This window comes from Panulirus ornatus, chromosome 20 (assembly GCF_036320965.1).
Source record: "Panulirus ornatus isolate Po-2019 chromosome 20, ASM3632096v1, whole genome shotgun sequence".
In the NCBI taxonomy this organism is placed as follows: domain Eukaryota; kingdom Metazoa; phylum Arthropoda; class Malacostraca; order Decapoda; family Palinuridae; genus Panulirus; species Panulirus ornatus.
In genome coordinates this window covers 21,633,634-21,652,342 of record NC_092243.1, presented here as the reverse complement: position 1 = coordinate 21,652,342, position 18,709 = coordinate 21,633,634, and positions in this window count along the sequence as shown.

Genomic DNA, 18,709 nt, shown 5'->3' with positions numbered 1-18,709 from the left:
TTTGGTCTCCCACTTCTCCTCGTTCCCTCCACCTCCGACACATATATCCTCTTAGTCAATCTTTCCTCATTCATTCTCTCCATGTGTCCAAAACATTTCAAAACACCCTCTTCTGCTCTCTCAACCACGCTCTTTTTATTCCCACACATCTCTCTTACCCTTACGTTACTTACTCGATCAAACCACCTCACACCACACATTGTCCTCAAACATATCATTTCCAGCACATCCATCCTCTTGCGCACAACTCTATCCATAGCCCACGCCTCGCAACCATACAACATTGTTGGAACCACTATTCCTTCAAACTTACCTATTTTTGCTTTCCGAGATAATGTTCTCGACTTCCACACATTCTTCAAGGCTCCCAGAATTTTCGCCCCCTCAACCACCCTATGATCCACTTCCTCTTCCATGGTTCCATCCGCTGCCAGATCCACTCCCAGATATCTAAAACACTTTACTTCCTCCAGTTTTTCTCCATTCAAACTTCCCTCCCAATTGACTTGACCCTCAACCCTACTGTACCTAATAACCTTGCTCTTATTGACATTTATTCTTAACTTTCTTCTTTCACACACTTTACCAAACTCAGTCACCAGCTTCTGCACTTTCTCACATGAATCAGCCACCAGCGCTGTATCATCAGCGAACAACAACTGAGTCACATCCCAAGCTCTCACATCCCCAACAGACTTTATACTTGCCCCTCTTTCCAAAACTCTTGCATTCACCTCCCTAACAACCCCATCCATAAACAAATTAAACAACCATGGAGACATCATACACCCCTGCTGCAAACCTACATTCACTGTGAACTAATCACTATCTCTCTTCCCACACGTACACATGCCTTACATCCTCGATAAAAACTTTTCACTGCTTCTAACAACTTGCCTCCCACACCATATATTCTTAATACCTTCCACAGAGCATCTCTATCAACTCTATCATATGCCTTCTCCAGATCCATAAATGCTATATACAAATCCATTTGCTTTTCTAAGTATTTCTCACATACATTCTTCAAAGCAAACACCTGATGCACACATCCTCTACCACTTCTGAAACCACACTTCTCCTCCCCAATCTGATGCTCTGTATATGCCTTCACCCTCTCAATCAATATCCTCTCATATAATTTACCAGGAATACTCAACTAAGTTATACCTCTGTAATTTGAGCACTCACTCTTATCCCCTTTGCCTTTGTTCAATGGCACTATGCACGCATTCCACCAATCCTCAGGCACCTCACCATGAGTCATGCATACATTAAATAACCTTACCAACCTGTCAATAATACAGTCTTCCCCTTTTATTAAATATATATATATATATATATATATATATATATATATATATATATATATATATATATATATATATATATATATATATATATATATATATATATATATATATATACATATATATATATATATATATATATATATATTTATATATATATATATATATATATATATATATATATATATATATATATATATATATATATATATATATATATATATAATATATATATATATATATATATATATATATATATATATATATATATATATATATATATATATATATATATATATATATATATATATATATATATATATATATATATATATATATATATATATATATATATATATATATATATATATATATATATATATATATATATATGTATATATATATATATATATATAGAAGGTAAGATATTCGTTTCAGCAATTTTGTTTCAAAGATTTCCATATAAAGATTACCTAATACAGGTGAAAGAGGGTTACCCATTACCATACCAAATTTTTGAGCATTATGTTCTCCAGTGAATTGAAATACATAGTCTTTTATGCACAATATATGTATATATATATATATATATATATATATATATATATATATATATATATATATATATATATATATATATATATATATGCAATTGAGTGTGAGATGTATAAAAGAAAGAGACAGGAGGTCAAGAGAAAGGTGCAAGAGGTGAAAAAGAGGGCAAATGAGAGTTGGGGTGAGAGAGTATCATTAAATTTTAGGGAGAATAAAAGGATGTTCTGGAAGGAGGTAAATAAAGTGCGTAAGACAAGGGAGCAAATGGGAACTTCAGTGAAGGGCGCAAATGGGTAGGTGATAACAAGTAGTGGTGATGTGAGAAGGAGATGGGTTGAGTATTTTGAAGGTTTGTTGAATGTGTTTGATGATAGAGTGGCAGATATAGGGTGTTTTGGTTGAGGTGGTGTGCAAAGTGAGAGGGTTAGGGAAAATGATTTGGTAAACAGAGAAGAGGTAGTAAAAGCTTTGCGGAAGATGAAAGCCGGCAAGGCAGCAGGTGTGGATGGTATTGCAGTGGAATTTATTAAAAAAGGGGGTGACTGTATTATTGACTGGTTGGTAAGGTTATTTGATGTATGTATGACTCCTGGTGAGGTGCCTGAGGATTGGCGGAATGCGTGCATAGTGCCATTGTACAAAGGCAAAGGGGATAAGAGTGAGTGCTCAAATCACAGAGGTATAAGTTTGTTGAGTATTCCTGGTAAATTATATGGGAGGGTATTGATTGAAAGGGTGAAGGCATGTACAGACCATCAGATTGGGGAAGAGCAGTGTGGTTTCAGAAGTGGTAGAGGATGTGTGGATCAGGTGTTTGCTTTGAAGAATGTATGTGAGAAATACTTAGAAAAGCAAATGGATTTGTATGTAGCATTTATGGATCTGGAGAAGGCATATGATAGAGTTGATAGAGATGCTCTGTGGAAGGTATTAAGAATATATGGTGTGGGAGGCAAGTTGTTAGAAGCAGTGAATAGTTTTTATCGAGGATGTAAGGCATGTGTACGTGTAGGAAGAGAGGAAAGTGATTGGTTCTCAGTGAATGTAGGTTTGCGGCAGGGGTGTGTGATGTCTCCATGGTTGTTTAATTTGTTTATGGATGGGGTTGTTAGGTAGGTGAATGCAAGAGTTTTGGAAAGAGGGGCAAGTATGAAGTGTGTTGTGGATGAGAGAGCTTGGGAAGTGAGTCAGTTGTTGTTCGCTGATGATACATCGCTGGTGGCTGATACATGTGAGAAACTGCAGAAGCTGGTGACTGAGTTTGGTAAAGTGAATGAAAGAAGAAAGTTAAGAGTAAATGTGAATAAGAGCAAGGTAATTAGGTACAGTAGGGTTGAGGGTCAAGTCAATTGGGAGGTAAGTTTGAATGGAGACAAACTGGAGGAAGTAAAGTGTTTTAGATATCTGGGAGTGGATCTGGCAGCGGATGAAACCATGGAAGCGGAAGTGGATCATAGGGTGGGGGAGGGGGCGAAAATCCTGGGAGCCTTGAAGAATGTGTGGATGTCGAGAACATTATCTCGGAAAGCAAAAATGGGTATGTTTGAAGGAATAGTGGTTGCAACAATGTTGTATGGTTGCGAGGCGTGGGCTATGGATAGAGTTGTGCGCAGGAGGATGGATGTGCTGGAAATGAGATGTTTGAGGACAATGTGTGGTGTGAGGTGGTTTGATCGAGTAAGTAACGTAAGGGTAAGAGAGATGTGTGGAAATAAAAAGAGCGTGGTTGAGAGAGCAGAAGAGGGTGTTTTGAAATGGTTCGGGCACATGGAGAGAATGAGTGAGGAAAGATTGACCAAGAGGATATATGTGTCGGAGGTGGAGGGAACGAGGAGAAGTGGGAGACCAAATTGGAAGTGGAAAGATGGAGTGAAAAAGATTTTGTGTGATCTGGGCCTGAACCTGCAGGAGGGTGAAAGGAGGGCAAGGAATAGAGTGAATTGGATCGATGTGGTATACCGGGGTTGACGTGCTGTCATTGGATTGAATCAGGGCATGTGAAGCGTCTGGGGTAAACCATGGAAAGCTGTGTAGGTATGTATATTTGCGTGTGTGGACGTATGTATATACATGTGTATGGTGGTGGGTTGGGCCATTTCTTTCGTCTGTTTCCTTGCGCTACCTCGCAAACGCGGGAGACAGCGACAAAAAAAAAAAAAAATATATATATATATATATATATATATATATATATATATATATATATATATATATATATATATATATATATTCCAACGTGTGGATGCTACCAAGATGAGAAGAAAGGAGAGATGAATAGTATATGTAAGGAAAATAGCCTGGATATTCTGGTTCTGGGTGAAACGAAGCTCTCGGGTAAAGAGGAAGAATGGTTTAGAAATGTCTTAAAAGTAAAGTCAAGGGCTGGAGAGAAGACAAGAGCTAAGGAAGGAGTAGCATTTTTCCTGAAGCAGCTGTGGGAGTTTGTGATAGAGTGTAAGGAAGTGAATTCTTGATTGACGTGGGTAAAAATACAAGTGGGTGGCGAGAGATTGGTGATCATTATCCCCCATGCATCCGGCCATGAAGTGAAAGATCACGAGAGGCAGGTGTTTTGGGGGCAGCTGCGTGAGTGTTAGCAGATTTAATGCAAGAGATCGGATACTATTGATGGGTGACTTGAATGCGGTGAGTAATGTGGCAGTTGAGGGTATAACTGGGGGAGAGGGTGGAATGGGTATTCAGCTTGTAGAGTTGTCTGCTGAAAAATTACTTGTGATTGGGAGTATCTGGTGTAAAAAGGACAAAAGGAGAGACAAGTATACGTATATAAGACGGAAAAATGGTCAATGTGGGTATCATTCAATTACATGCTGATTGGTAAGTGTGTAAAAGAGACTTTTAGATGTGAATGTGCTGTGAAGGGCAGCTGGTGGAATGTCTGATGACTATCTTGTGGAGTAGAGGACCAAAATAATTAAAAATTTTCAAAGAAGAGAAGACAATATGGGTGAGGCGAGATTGGTGAGAATAAGTGGGTTTGGAAAAGATCTTAAGTTGAGAAAGGGGGTGACAGTGTTCTTGACCAGTTCGTGAGGATACTAAGTGTATGTAAGGGTCATGGTCCATACATATATGGCATACATGATTCTCCATATATATATGGAATATATGGTTCCCTTATCAAATGTCTGTCATCTTGGTCTCCTTCATTGCCATCTATGTATGGACTTATCAAAACAAAACCAAATTTTCCAGCAAGGCTTATAGTGAGTTCATTGGGCTCCTTCACATATAAATCATCAAAGTGGTTCGTTTCTTCACTAAGCCCTTTAGTGGGTAAGATATCAAATTCTAATATCATGAAAAATGAAGATTAAGTTAACAAGCTTAATGATATCGATGTTAATTTTGATTTCAAAATTGTTAGCTTTGATGTTTCCTCACTTTTCACAGAAGTTCCAATTGATGACCTCTTACAATATTTATTTGATATTTTGGATGATATTCGTTTACCTGTTTCAAAGTCTGTTGTATTGAAATTATAAAATTGTGCATAAAAGACTATGTATTTCAATTCACTGGAGAACATAATGCTCAAAAATTTGGTATGGTAATGGGTAACCCTCTTTCACCTGTATTAGGTAATCTTTATATGGAAATCTTTGAAACAAAATTGCTGAAACGAATATCTTACCTTCTAAAGCGATTTGGTTTAGGTATATAGATGCTGTTCTTTGTGTTTGGCCAGCAAATGAAAATTTACAAATATTTCTCCCTTTACTTAACAATTTAGTACCTTCCATCAAATTTTCTGTAGAAAATGAAAATAATGGTATGTTACCAATTTCAGATTGCATGATCAATAGGCATGGAAACAAGTTTAAGTTTAGCATATACAGAATACCTACCAATTAACACTCATATATCCATTATTACTCATCTCAGCATGACAGAGTTAAATCATCATCACTTCAGTCTACGTTCCTTAGGGGATTACGTATTTGCAGTCCACAGTTTATTGATGATGAGTTTGAGAAGATATATTCTATTGGATTCAAGTTAAAGTACCCTAGATCTTTCATCGATAAATCCCTTAAGTTAGCAAAGAAATCATTTTAGAGAGTTGAACCCAAACCTCCCATTGATACCAAGAAACTTTTAGTTCTCCCTTTTAACAGTAACTTTACTTTGCTTCCCATGTTGTTTAAATCATTTAATGTAAATGTTGCATTCAGCACAATAATACTATATAAAACATTTTAATCAGGAATTCATCAGAAAGTTCTGGATGCATCTATAAAGTACCATATAGAAATTGTGATAAGCTTTATGTTGGGTAGACTGGTAAGGATCTTTCTGTTAGACTTAATCAACATAAATATAGTATAAGAACTGGACAAGAATCAAAAACTTTGTTTAATCCCGTTAAAAACTATGATCACTGTATTAACTGGAGTAAACCTACCTCAATTATTAACTCTAACTCCAGTCCCACAAGAAATATCATTGAAACTTCTATTATCAAATACACAAAGAATTATAACCTTGATATTCGTGAAGGTCTATACAAATTGGATAGTTTTATTGTTGATAAAGTCTTTTAAAATTCCCCTTCTGGTCCACATAATAAGTTTATGATACGCTCGTTGTCTGTCTCGGACGCAACCTATCTCCATCTTGACAGTCACTTGTTTACCAAATGGCGCCCTAGCTACGTCTCTTTGTTGTATAGCAAGTGACTGTTGTATTTCTTTCTTGTATCTCCCTTGATGATGTGATTATTAAATGAAAGTACACTTGGGAACTTATCGTGTTTCATTTCCCCATGGACTTTTAGGAATATATATATATATATATATATATATATATATATATATATATATATATATATATATATATATATATATATATATATATATATAAGGAGAGAGAGAGAGATAAAGAATACAGATATTGTGGCAAAAAGAAGAGTTATGAGGGTAATGACCTCCATGATGAGTTTGGGGAACGAAAAACTATGAGACTGCGCGACTAACCTGCCTCTAAAAATACGTCTAAGATCGCGCCAAATTTAGCGAGAATCCTGCAAAGGTAAAGTATTCTTAATGAGCAAGATCAAGCATTTGTGGTGTGAAATATTTCTGGACGCTTTTCTCCCAACACTGAACCTGCTTTTTAAAGCTGGTAAATGGTTCCGCTCTCCCAGGGCGATCCAAGATTGCTCTTGTTTGTTTTTTTGCTTTTTTTTTTTTTAATTTCTCCATATTTCTTATCTTGAAGTAATTGCAGCAAAATGATGTAAGGTTTTTAGAAAGGGAATTTGAATGAAATTTTACGTCTTATTGCTCTCTCATTATATTTCACGCCGGGCAAATGTTTCATCTACTGTTGGTAACCTGATTGGTATATAGTATTTCACAAAGAAGACAGTAGGATAGCTCAGGAAATATTTGAGACTGGTTGAAGTGTGGGTGGTAGGTCTTGTTGGGTTTAACGGCCAGCGACCTATAAGTAAAGTCATCAGGCCTGGAACCCTGTTTGATTTTTTATTGTGTAAAGTCCCTACATGATAATCATATCAATACCTATAAGTCATACCTAATCTTACAGGGGGAAAAATGAATGAAAAGATAAGAAATGGAAGAAAAGTTCGTAAGTGGTTATTGTGTCGATGTGGCAGCAAACACCATCCAGTCAGCACAACATCGAGTGGTGCAGCTGCCAGAAGGACTGCGAAAAAGATAGGACAGATTAGAGATAGTCCTTCACCAAAACATGGAGCTTATATATGAATCATAACATAATAGCTCTGGCAACTCGTCAGCTGGACACCATAACGGAACCATCCTAGGACGAACCAACCCCGATCCTGGCCAAAAGCATAATGGGTAAATTGCTTTGCCCACCACACAACCAGCTCAGAGCGAAAGCAGCCACACCCCGAAGCCAGCCCCGACACAGTCCAACCAACGAATCACCTTTCATCTTGATTATTTTCGTTTCCTTGAGAAAGATAATTAATTTGTTAATTATGTTATCATCAACAAGTAGATCGTAGGTGGTGAAGTTGGTTTTTTGTTTTTGAAATAACTTATAAGCCTCTTCTTGTCTTCATGATGTCTAGTACACTGTGTGAGGAGGTGGTCTATTGTCAGATTGGATCGGCAGGTTTCACATCTTGCTGGAAAGTTTTGATTCATATATGGTTGTAGGTGGGTGCTGTAGGTACAGTTGAGACGTAGACGGGCCAGGACGACTTCCTCTCTTCTAATCTTCCGGTACGAGGTCGTCCAGTCCGCTACTTGTGGTTTATATTTGCTTGGTATAGTCAGGTTGGTCCACTGACTTTGCCACAGAAGAAATATTGAATTTTTCCCAAGAAAAGGCAGGACCCCAGCTCCCAAGGAATCGGAACGACCTCCTTGAGTTCTGAGGTCGACTTAGCCAACCGATCTGTCCGTTCATTGTCGTAAATGTTGCAATGACCCGCCAGGCACCCAAATCAAGATGGTACCTTTATTACACGAATTTAGTTTATTAATGATGTTGCCCTGAATTTCATTTGACTCGGTATAACCCGAGTTTAGCTTTGAGAGCTGACAATGAATCGGAAAAAATGAGATTTGATATGAACTGAATAAATATATAGTCAATGGCCTTATCAATAGCAAATAAATCCGCTCAGAAAACAGTTGTATGGTTCGGTAGCCTGTACCGAAGAGAACGAAATGTTCATATTCTTGTGGCAGGCGACAGGCAGTAGTATTTCTTCTCCTGGTCATCAGAATACTACACTTTAACCTTAGTTCATCTCGACGCAGCCGGAGAGGCGGTACATTTGCCTCAACTTCCAATCGCTTATCTCTGGTACATGGCAGAGCTCCAAGACACATTCGCAGGCATTTATTCTGCAACACATTCAATCTTCTTAGGGTATAGTCCCTCGCCGAAGCATACACCTGAGAGCCATAGTCTAGTTTACTTCTAATAAGGGCCTTGTACAACACTAATAAAGATATCCTGTCGGCTCCCCAAAATGAACACGAAAGATACTTAAGTATATTTAATCGTTTATTACAATTCATAATCAAATAATCTATGTGCTTTTTCCAATTCAATCTTCGGTCAAAATTTAACCCAACAAATCTTGCGTTATTACAAAGAGGAATAGGGTTGTTATCTAATCTTAGCTGAAAATTCGGGATCTTATTTTTACAGGTAAAAGCAACTGCGACACTTTTAGCTGGTGAAAGCTTAAATCCCCACTGTAGCGCCCAACGTTGAACGGATTCAAGTGTAACTTGAACCCGCTCAGCCGAAAATTGTGCATTAGGCGAGGAGTGCCATATTGCACAATCATCAGCATAAAGTGAGTATTTAAGGTTTCGAGGGACGGAAGCTGTAGACAGAATATCATTAATCATAATATCAAATAATGTTGGGCTCAAAATGCTGCCTTGCGGCACCCCATTTTTTTGGATAAATATGTCCGAGGTTACGTTTGATGCAGTAAGCTTGACAGCGAATGTTCTGTCATGTACGAAATTTTTGACAAAAACAGGTAAAGAACCTCTTAAACTAATAGCATAAAGTTTGCTTAGGATTCCGTTTCGCCATGTCATGTCAAAGGCTTTTTCCAAATCTAATACAATGCAATTAAAAAATCTTTCTTGATAAAAGTATCTGAAATGTTATGTTCTAAATTTATCAAATGATCCATTGTGCTTCTGTGTTTACGGAATGCACACTGTTGATCATTTGATAAGTTCTGCGATTCTAATAAAAAGGAAGCCTTTTCTAAACCATTCTTTCCATGACCTTCCAAATGCAGCTCGTCAATGCAATAGGTCGAAACGAATTGATGTTCGTGAGGCGTTCAGAACCTCTTAGGATGGGGATGACGTGCGCAAAGTGCCTTGAGTTTGGAAACGTTCTAGACGTTCAAATTTCATTGTACAATGCTAACAGCTTAGTCAGGTTGGCGTAACTAAGATGCTGAATCATCTCGTAGATTATCCCGCTGGGTCCTGGACTGGAACCTTTACAGGATTTCAGGGCAAGAAGTAATTCTTTAAGAGTGAATGCATTATTGTATGGCATACTTTCATCTTCTGTGGCAAAGTCAGTCACTGTCTGCTCGCCCTGACGTTTGTGGTGTATAAACCGTCGATCGTAACTGGTCGAGCTACTTATGTCTGAAAATCTCCTGGCGATAGCGATGGCTATGTTAACTTGGTCGTCTATGGTGCCGTCTTGCGTTGTAAGTTGAGGGGTGGATGGTTGTTTATATTTTCTGGTCATTTTCTTTGCTATGGACCAGACCTGACTGCTGAGTGTGTCTTTAATGACAGTTGAAACATAGCCACGCTAGCAGTCTCTTTTGGTTTGTCTTATTGTTCTTTTTGCCTGAGTCCTCGTTTGTTTATATGCAATGAAGTTGTCATCTGAGGGCTCTTTGTCGAAAATCCTATATCTCCTATTGTGCTCACGCAGTGCAGTTCGGCAATCTGGTGTCCACCAAGGAACTCTATGCTTAGTGGATATTGTAGGGATCTTAGGAATAGAGGCCTCAGCAGCCCTGAGGACGGTATTGGTTACATTAATGATCTTTGTGTCAATATCATCTCCGGATATGTCTAGGACGGTTTGTCTTGAGAATGACCCTCCAGTCTGCTTTTTTATAATTGAATCTAACCGGAGACGGTCTGATACTATTGTCGCATGTATAAGAAAGACAGATTGGGAAGTGGTCGCTTCCCAAGGAGTCGTCACAAGTACCCCAAGTGATGTCATTTAGTATATCTGGGGATGACAAAGATAGGTCGATGGCTGAGATGCTTCCTGTCCGATCATTTACACAAGTTCCACTACCATCATTCAAAAGAGCGAGATTAGAATTGATATGATTTACCATTTGTTTCCCACCAGAGTCTGCCCGTATACTTCCCCACTGATGATGATGACCGTTGAAGTCTCTAAGAATTAGTTTTTTGTGGGGTAATTGACAAAACAGCAAAGTGAACTCATCATCATCAAGTGCATTGGAACCGGGACAGTGGATTGAGCAAATACCCAGGTACGTGTTATTAGATCTTATTCTACATGAGACAGCTTCCAAAGTAGAAATCAAGGTCACTCCTGATTGAGGTAAGCTTTGGTGTACATAGATGGCTACCCCATGATCTTCGTCTCTTCTATACGGGTGATAGCTATCTAAGACAACACAATATTCGACTGTGCTGTTTAGATTGTAGACAAATAACGGATGGCCTATATAATGCAAGCAGCAGTGACAGTTGTGCTTGCGTATTCCTAAGACCTCTACAATTCCACTGAATGATATTGAATGCGTTGGTTAAAGATTTCTTTAGCCGGCCAGCTTTGTGAGCCCTCTTTTTTGGACTTGAGCGAGTCCAAGCGGGAACAGGATCGGCTTCTGATAGTGGGGACAGTGTTTTCATCCATTGATTCCACCGAGGAAGACTTCATCGAGGAAGACCTCCTCACTGGAGCTACAGGAACGACGACGTGCGACATAGTTTCTTTTGAAAGTTTCACCAAATTTGTCTTGTCTTCTTTCACGTTTTTGGGTCTAACAGAGCAGGTGGCTTTTGAGTGTGAGTCTTTGTCGGTAGTATCGTCAGAGTCAGTGTCAGTGTCGGTCTGATTCGTTATGGGTTCGTCTGGAGTGGTGGATCGTGGTTCAGTAGTTCGCATTGTCTACGTGGCAAATGTAACCATGACCGGCTTACAGTTCAATGCCATAGCATAGGACTCATTGGGTTTGGGAGTCTCGTGAGTCTCCTTCACCATCTTCCTTGCTTCACCATATGAAATGTTCTCCTTTGTCTTAACTACGCAGACTTCCTTCTCAAACTTGTACCGAGGACATTCTCGGTACGAGCTTGGGAGGTTGCCACCACAGTTAACGCACAGTACCACCTTGGCCGTACAATTGTCAGCAACATGGTCCTCGCTGGCACGCTTTCCACGTCGAGAAGAAAGGGTACAGGACTTTTTACCATGACCATACCTTTGACATTTAAAACATCGCATGGGGATCGGTACCTAAGGCCTCACAGCTACCTTAACATAACCTACGGCAATGTCATTTGGCAATTTGGATTTTCCTAATGTTAGAGTGATCAGGGGGGCTCTACGTCGCTCGCCGTCAGTAAGTTTTGTAATAAATCTAACAGTAATCACTTCTTCGTCTGCAAGTTCATTTGCTATGTCGTCCTCACTCATGCCCATGACAGGACAGAAGACTACTCCTCTGCATGAGTTCATGGTCACCGGAATGGAAGCCACAACATCGTAAAAATGAAACTTTCTCAGTTTTAGTAAGTCTGCCACTTGATCTGATTACTTAACTTTAACAAGAGGGTCACCACTAGCCAGTTTCCTTACCATTTCAACAGCACCAATTTGGCCATCAATCACTTTCTTGATGAGGAAGGGGTTGAACCGGTCGCATGTAACATGAAAAATTCTGCATTTTAGGACTTTATGTCCAGCGTGGGACGGTTACCACCACTACCCCCTACGGGAGTAATGGTTGGCTTACTAGAGTCCATACCAGTGGGGCTAGGCCCCAGATTCTGGGGCGGCGTACCACCCCACACAAAAGGTACTTTCAACACCTTATCTCTACTCCAAAAGAGAGAGAGAAAAAAATACCAGACAGTTGATCAGACAGAAAGGCACCCCGAAGTAAGGCCAGCCGGACGTACCAGGCTGAGTTGAGTTCTCCTGCGGTCACCTCTCAACTGGTCGCACATATCTGTCCAACCAGCCTTCGTGAGAAGTACCAGTGGTTCAGCAACATCAGAAACACCGGTCAACACTCACTTGCCTGCAAACACAAAAAGAGAAGAGTAAACACACAGAAAATAAACACAAATAAAATTTAGGGAAGGAAATGGGGGAATGCTTCACTAGGCTAAAGAGCTAAGCTAAGTCAAAAAGAAAAAAATGGTACATAAGGGAAGCACTCTTTTACCAGTTCTTGGTGGTAGGCGAATGGTTCTGACATACATGTATCATATGAGGTAGCTAAATCCTAGCAACATGAGATTATATAGAAGAAGCGCTGAGAAGTAGGTAAATAAATGAGTAAGGTACTATGAAATAGATGAATTTATGAACAGAAAATTCTATGTTAGAAAGCTAAAGCACAAGAGGAAAAAGAAAAAAGATTTTTGGAAAGGAATGAATGAAAGTGTAAGAAAGAATAGCAGACACCTTCTCAGTGTAACGCTTAGCATTCCTTGAACGTGATGCATTCACGGGACGCCCAGGGTCAGGCGCGCTGGTTCGAATCATGGTTGAGAAAGTCGGTCAAGAGTTTGCCCATCTGTTCATCCATCCCTTTGAGTTTCTCGATAAAATAGGTACCTGGCTCAGGCTAAGGTACACACACACACACACACACACGCACACATATATGTATATATATATATATATATATATATATTTTATTATACTTTGTCGCTGTCTCCCGCGTTTGCGAGGTAGCGCAAGGAAACAGACGAAAGAAATGGCCCAACCCCCCCCCCATACACATGTATATACATACGTCCACACACGCAAATATACATACCTACACAGCTTTCCATGGTTTACCCCAGACGCTTCACACGCCCTGATTCAATCCAGTGACAGCACGTCAACCCCGGTATACCACATCGCTCCAATTCACTCTATTCCTTGCCCTCCTTTCACCCTCCTGCATGTTCAGGCCCCGATCACGCAAATCTTTTTCACTTCATCTTTCCACCTCCAATTTGGTCTCCCTCTTCTCCTTGTTCCCTCCACCTCCGACACATATATCCTCTTGGTCAATCTTTCCTCACTCATCCTCTCCATGTGCCCAAACCACTTCAAAACACCCTCTTCTGCTCTCTCAACCACGCTCTTTTTATTTCCACACATCTCTCTTACCCTTACGTTACTCACTCGATCAAACCACCTCACACCACACATTGTCCTCAAACATCTCATTTCCAGCACATCCATCCTCCTGCGCACAACTCTATCCATAGCCCACGCCTCGCAACCATACAACATTGTTGGAACCACTATTCCTTCAAACATACCCATTTTTGCTTTCCGAGATAATGTTCTCGACTTCCACACATTCTTCAAGGCCCCCAGAATTTTCGCCCCCTCCCCCACCCTATGATCCACTTCCGCTTCCATGGTTCCATCCGCTGCCAGATCCACTCCCAGATATCTAAAACACTTCACTTCCTCCAGTTTTTCTCCATTCAAACTCACCTCCCAATTGACTTGACCCTCAACCCTACTGTACCTAATAACCTTGCTCTTATTCACATTTACTCTTAACTTTCTTCTTCCACACACTTTACCAAACTCAGTCACCAGCTTCTGCAGTTTCTCACATGAATCAGCCATCAGCGCTGTATCATCAGCGAACAACAACTGACTCACTTCCCAAGCTCTCTCATCCCCAACAGACTTCATACTTGCCCCTCTTTCCAAAACTCTTGCATTTACCCCCCTAACAACCCCATCCATAAACAAATTAAATAACCATGGAGACATCACACACCCCTGCCGCAAACCTACATTCACTGAGAACCAATCACTTTCGTCTCTTCCTACACGTACACATGCCTTACATCCTCGATAAAAACTTTTCACTGCTTCTAACAACTTTCCTCCCACACCATATATTCTTAATACCTTCCACAGAGCATCTCTATCAACTCTATCATATGCCTTCTCTAGATCCATAAATGCTACATTCAAATCCATTTGCTTTTCTAAGTATTTCTCACATACATTCTTCAAAGCAAACACCTGATCTACACATCCTCTACCACTTCTGAAACCACACTGCTCTTCCCCAATCTGATGCTCTGTACATGCCTTCACCCTCTCAATCAATACCCTCCCATATAATTTACCAGGAATACTCAACAAACTTATACCTCTGTAATTTGAGCACTCACTCTTAACCCCTTTGCCTTTGTACAATGGCACTATGCACGCATTCCGCCAATCCTCAGGCACCTCACCATGAGTCATACATACATTAAATAACCTTACCAACCAGTCAACAATACAGTCACCCCCTTTTTTAATAAATTCCACTGCAATACCATCCAAACCTGCTGCCTTGCCGGCTTTCATCTTCCGCAAAGCTTTCACTACCTCTTCTCTGTTTACCAAATCATTTTCCCTAACCCTCTCACTTTGCACACCACCTCGACCAAAACACCCTATATCTGCCACTCTATCATCAAACACATTCAACAAACCTTCAAAATACTCACTCCATCTCCTTCTCACATCACCACTACTTGTTTTTACCTCCCCATTTGCGCCCTTCACTGAAGTTCCCATTTGCTCCCTTGTCCTCGAAGGCTCAGAGTTGGGTGCCTAAATGTGTGTGGATGTAACCAAGATGTGAAAAAAGGAGAGATAGGTAGTATGTTTGAGGAAAGGAACCTGGATGTTTTGGCTCTGAGTGAAACGAAGCTCAAGGGTAAAGGGGAAGAGTGGTTTGGGAATGTCTGGGGAGTAAAGTCAGGGGTTAGAGAGAGGACAAGAGCAAGGGAAGGAGTAGCAATACTCCTGAAACAGGAGTTGTGGGAGTATGTGATAGAGTGTAAGAAAGTAAATTCTCGATTAATATGGGTAAAACTGAAAGATGATGGAGAGAGGTGGGTGATTATTGGTGCATATGCACCTGGGCATGAGAAGAAAGATCAAGAGAGGCAAGTGTTTTGGGAGCAGCTGAATGAGTGTGTTAGTGGTTTTGATGCACGAGACCGGGTTATAGTGATGGGTGATTTGAATGCAAAGGTGAGTAATGTGGCAGTTGAGGGAATAATTGGTATACATGGGGTGTTCAGTGTTGTAAATGGAAATGGTGAAGAGCTTGTTGATTTATGTGCTGAAAAAGGACTGATGATTGGGAAACTGGTTTAAAAAGCGAGATATACATAAGTATACTTATGTAAGTAGGAGAGATGGCCAGAGAGCGTTATTGGATTACGTGTTAATTGACAGGCGTGCGAAAGAGAGACTTTTGGATGTTAATGTGCTGAGAGGTGCAACTGGAGGGATGTCTGATCATTATCTTGTGGAGGCTAAGGTGAAGATTTGTATGGGTTTTCAGAAAAGAAGAGTTGGGGTGAAGAGGATGGTGAGAGTAAGTGAGCTTGAGAAGGAGACCTGTGTGAGGAAGTACCAGGAGAGACTGAGTACAGAATGGAAAAAGGTGAGAACAATGGAAGTAAGGGGAGTGGGGGAGGAATGGGATGTATTTAGGGAATCAGTGATGGATTGCGCAAAAGATGCTTGTGGCATGAGAAGAGTGGGAGGTTGGTTGATTAGAAAGGGTAGTGAGTCGTGGGATGAAGAAGTAAGAGTATTAGTGAAAGAGAAGAGAGAGGCATTTGGACGATTTTTGCAGGGAAAAAATGCAATTGAGTGGGAGATGTATAAAAGAAAGAGACAGGAGGTCAAGAGAAAGGTGCAAGAGGTGAAAAAAAGGGCAAATGAGAGTTGGGGTGAGAGAGTATCATTAAATTTTAGGGAGAATAAAAAGATGTTCTGGAAGGAGGTAAATATATATATATATATATATATATATATATATATATATATATATATATATATATATATATATATATATATATATATATATATATATATATATATATATATATATATATATATATATATATATATATATACATACAGGGGAATGGGGGAGAAAAAATGCTTCCCACGCATTCCTCACGTGTCGCAGAAGGCGACTAAAGGGAACGAGAGCGGGGGGGGGGGGTCTGGAAACACTCCCCTCTTTGTATTTTAACTTTCTAAAAGGGGAAACAGAAGAAGGAGTCACGCGGGGAGTGCTGATCCTCCTTGAAGGCTCAGACTGAGGTGTCTAAATGTGTATGGATATAACAAAGATGAGAAAAAAGGAGAGATAAGTAGTATGTTTGAGGAAAGGAACGTGGATGTTTTGGCTCTGAGTGAAACGAAGGTCAATGGTAAAAGGGAAGAGTGGTTTGGGAATGTCTCGGGAGTTTTGTCAGGGGTTAGTGAGAGAACAAGAGTAAGGGAAGGAGTAGCAGTACTCCTGAAACAGGAGTTGTGGGAGTATGTGATAGAGTGTAAGAAAGTAAACTCTAGATTAATATGGGTAAAATTGAAAGTGGATGGAGAGAGATGGGTGATTATTGGTGCATATGCACCTGGGCAAGAGAAGAAAGATCATGAGAGGCAAGTGTTTTGGGAGCAGCTGAGTGAGTGTGTTAGTAGTTTTGATACACGAGACCGGGTTATAGTGATGGGTGATTTGAATGCAAATGTGAGTAATGTGGAAGTTGACGGAATAATTGGTGTACATGGAGTGTTCAGTGTTGTAAATGGAAATGGTGAAGAGCTTGCAGATTTATGTACTGTAAAAGGACTGACGATTGGGAATACCTGGTTTGAAAAGAAAGATATACATACGTATACGTATGTTAGTAGGAGAGATGGCCAGAGAGTGTTATTGGATTACGTGTTAATTGATAGGTGCGTAAAAGAGATACTTTTGGATGTTAATGTGCTAAGAGGTGCAACTGGAGGGATGTGTGATCATTATCTTGTGGAGGCGAAGGTGAAGATTTGTAGAGGTTTTCAGGAAAGAAATGAGAATGTTGGTGTGAGGAGAGTGGTTAGAGTAACTGAGCTTGGGAAGGAGACTTGTTTGAGGAAGTACCAGGAGAGACAGATTACAGAATGGAAAAAGGTGAGAACAAAGGGAGTAAGGGGAGTGGGGGAAGAATGGGATGAATTTAGGGAGTCAGTGATGGCTTGTGCAAAAGATGCATGTGGCATGAAAAGCGTGGGAGGTGGGCAGATTAGAAAGGGTAGTGAGTGGTGGGATGAAGAAGTAAGGTTATTAGTGAAAGAGATGAGAGAGGCATTTGGAAGATTTTTGCAGGGAAATAATGGAAATGAGAGGGATATGTATAAAAGAAAGAGGCAGGAGGTCAAGAGAAAGATGCAAGAGGTGAAAAGAGGGACAAATGAGAGTTGGGGTGAGACAGTATCATTAAATTTTGAGGAGAATAAAAAGATGTTTTGGAAGAGGTAAATAAATTGCATAAGACAAGGGAACAAATGGGAACTTCGGTGAAGGGGCTAATGGGGAGGTGATAACAAGTAGTTATGTGAGAAGGAGATAGGGTGAGTATTTTGAAGGTTTGTTGAATGTGTTTGATGATAGAGTGGCAGATATAGGGTGTTTTGGTCGAGGTGGTGTGCAAAGTGAGAGGGGAGAATGATTTGGTTATCAGAGAAGAGGTAGTAAAAGCTTTGCGGAAGATGAAAGCCGGGAAGGCAGCAGGTTTGGATGGTATTCCAGTGAAATTTAATAAAAAAGGGGCTAACTGTGTTGTTGAATGGTTGGTAAGATTATTTAATGTATGTATGACTCATGGTGAGGTACCTGAGGATTGGAGGAATGCTTGCATAGTGCCATTGTAGAAAGGCAAAGGCGATAAAAGTGAGTGCTCAAATTACAGAGGTACAAGTTTGTTGAGTATTCCTAGGAAGTTATACGGGAGGGTATTGAATGAGAGGGAAGAGCAGTGTGGTTTCAAAACTGGGAAAGGATGTGTGGATCAGGTGTTTGCTTTGAAGAATGTGTGTGAGAAATGCTTAGAAAAGCAAATGGATTTCTATAGCGCATTTATGTATCTGGAGAAGGCATATGAAAGAATTGATAGAGATCCTCTATGGAAGGTATTAAGAATACAAGGTGTGGGAGACAAGTTTTTGGAAGCAGTGAAAAGTTTTTATAGAGGATGTAAGGCATGGGTACGTGTAGGAAGGGAGGAAAGTGATTGGTT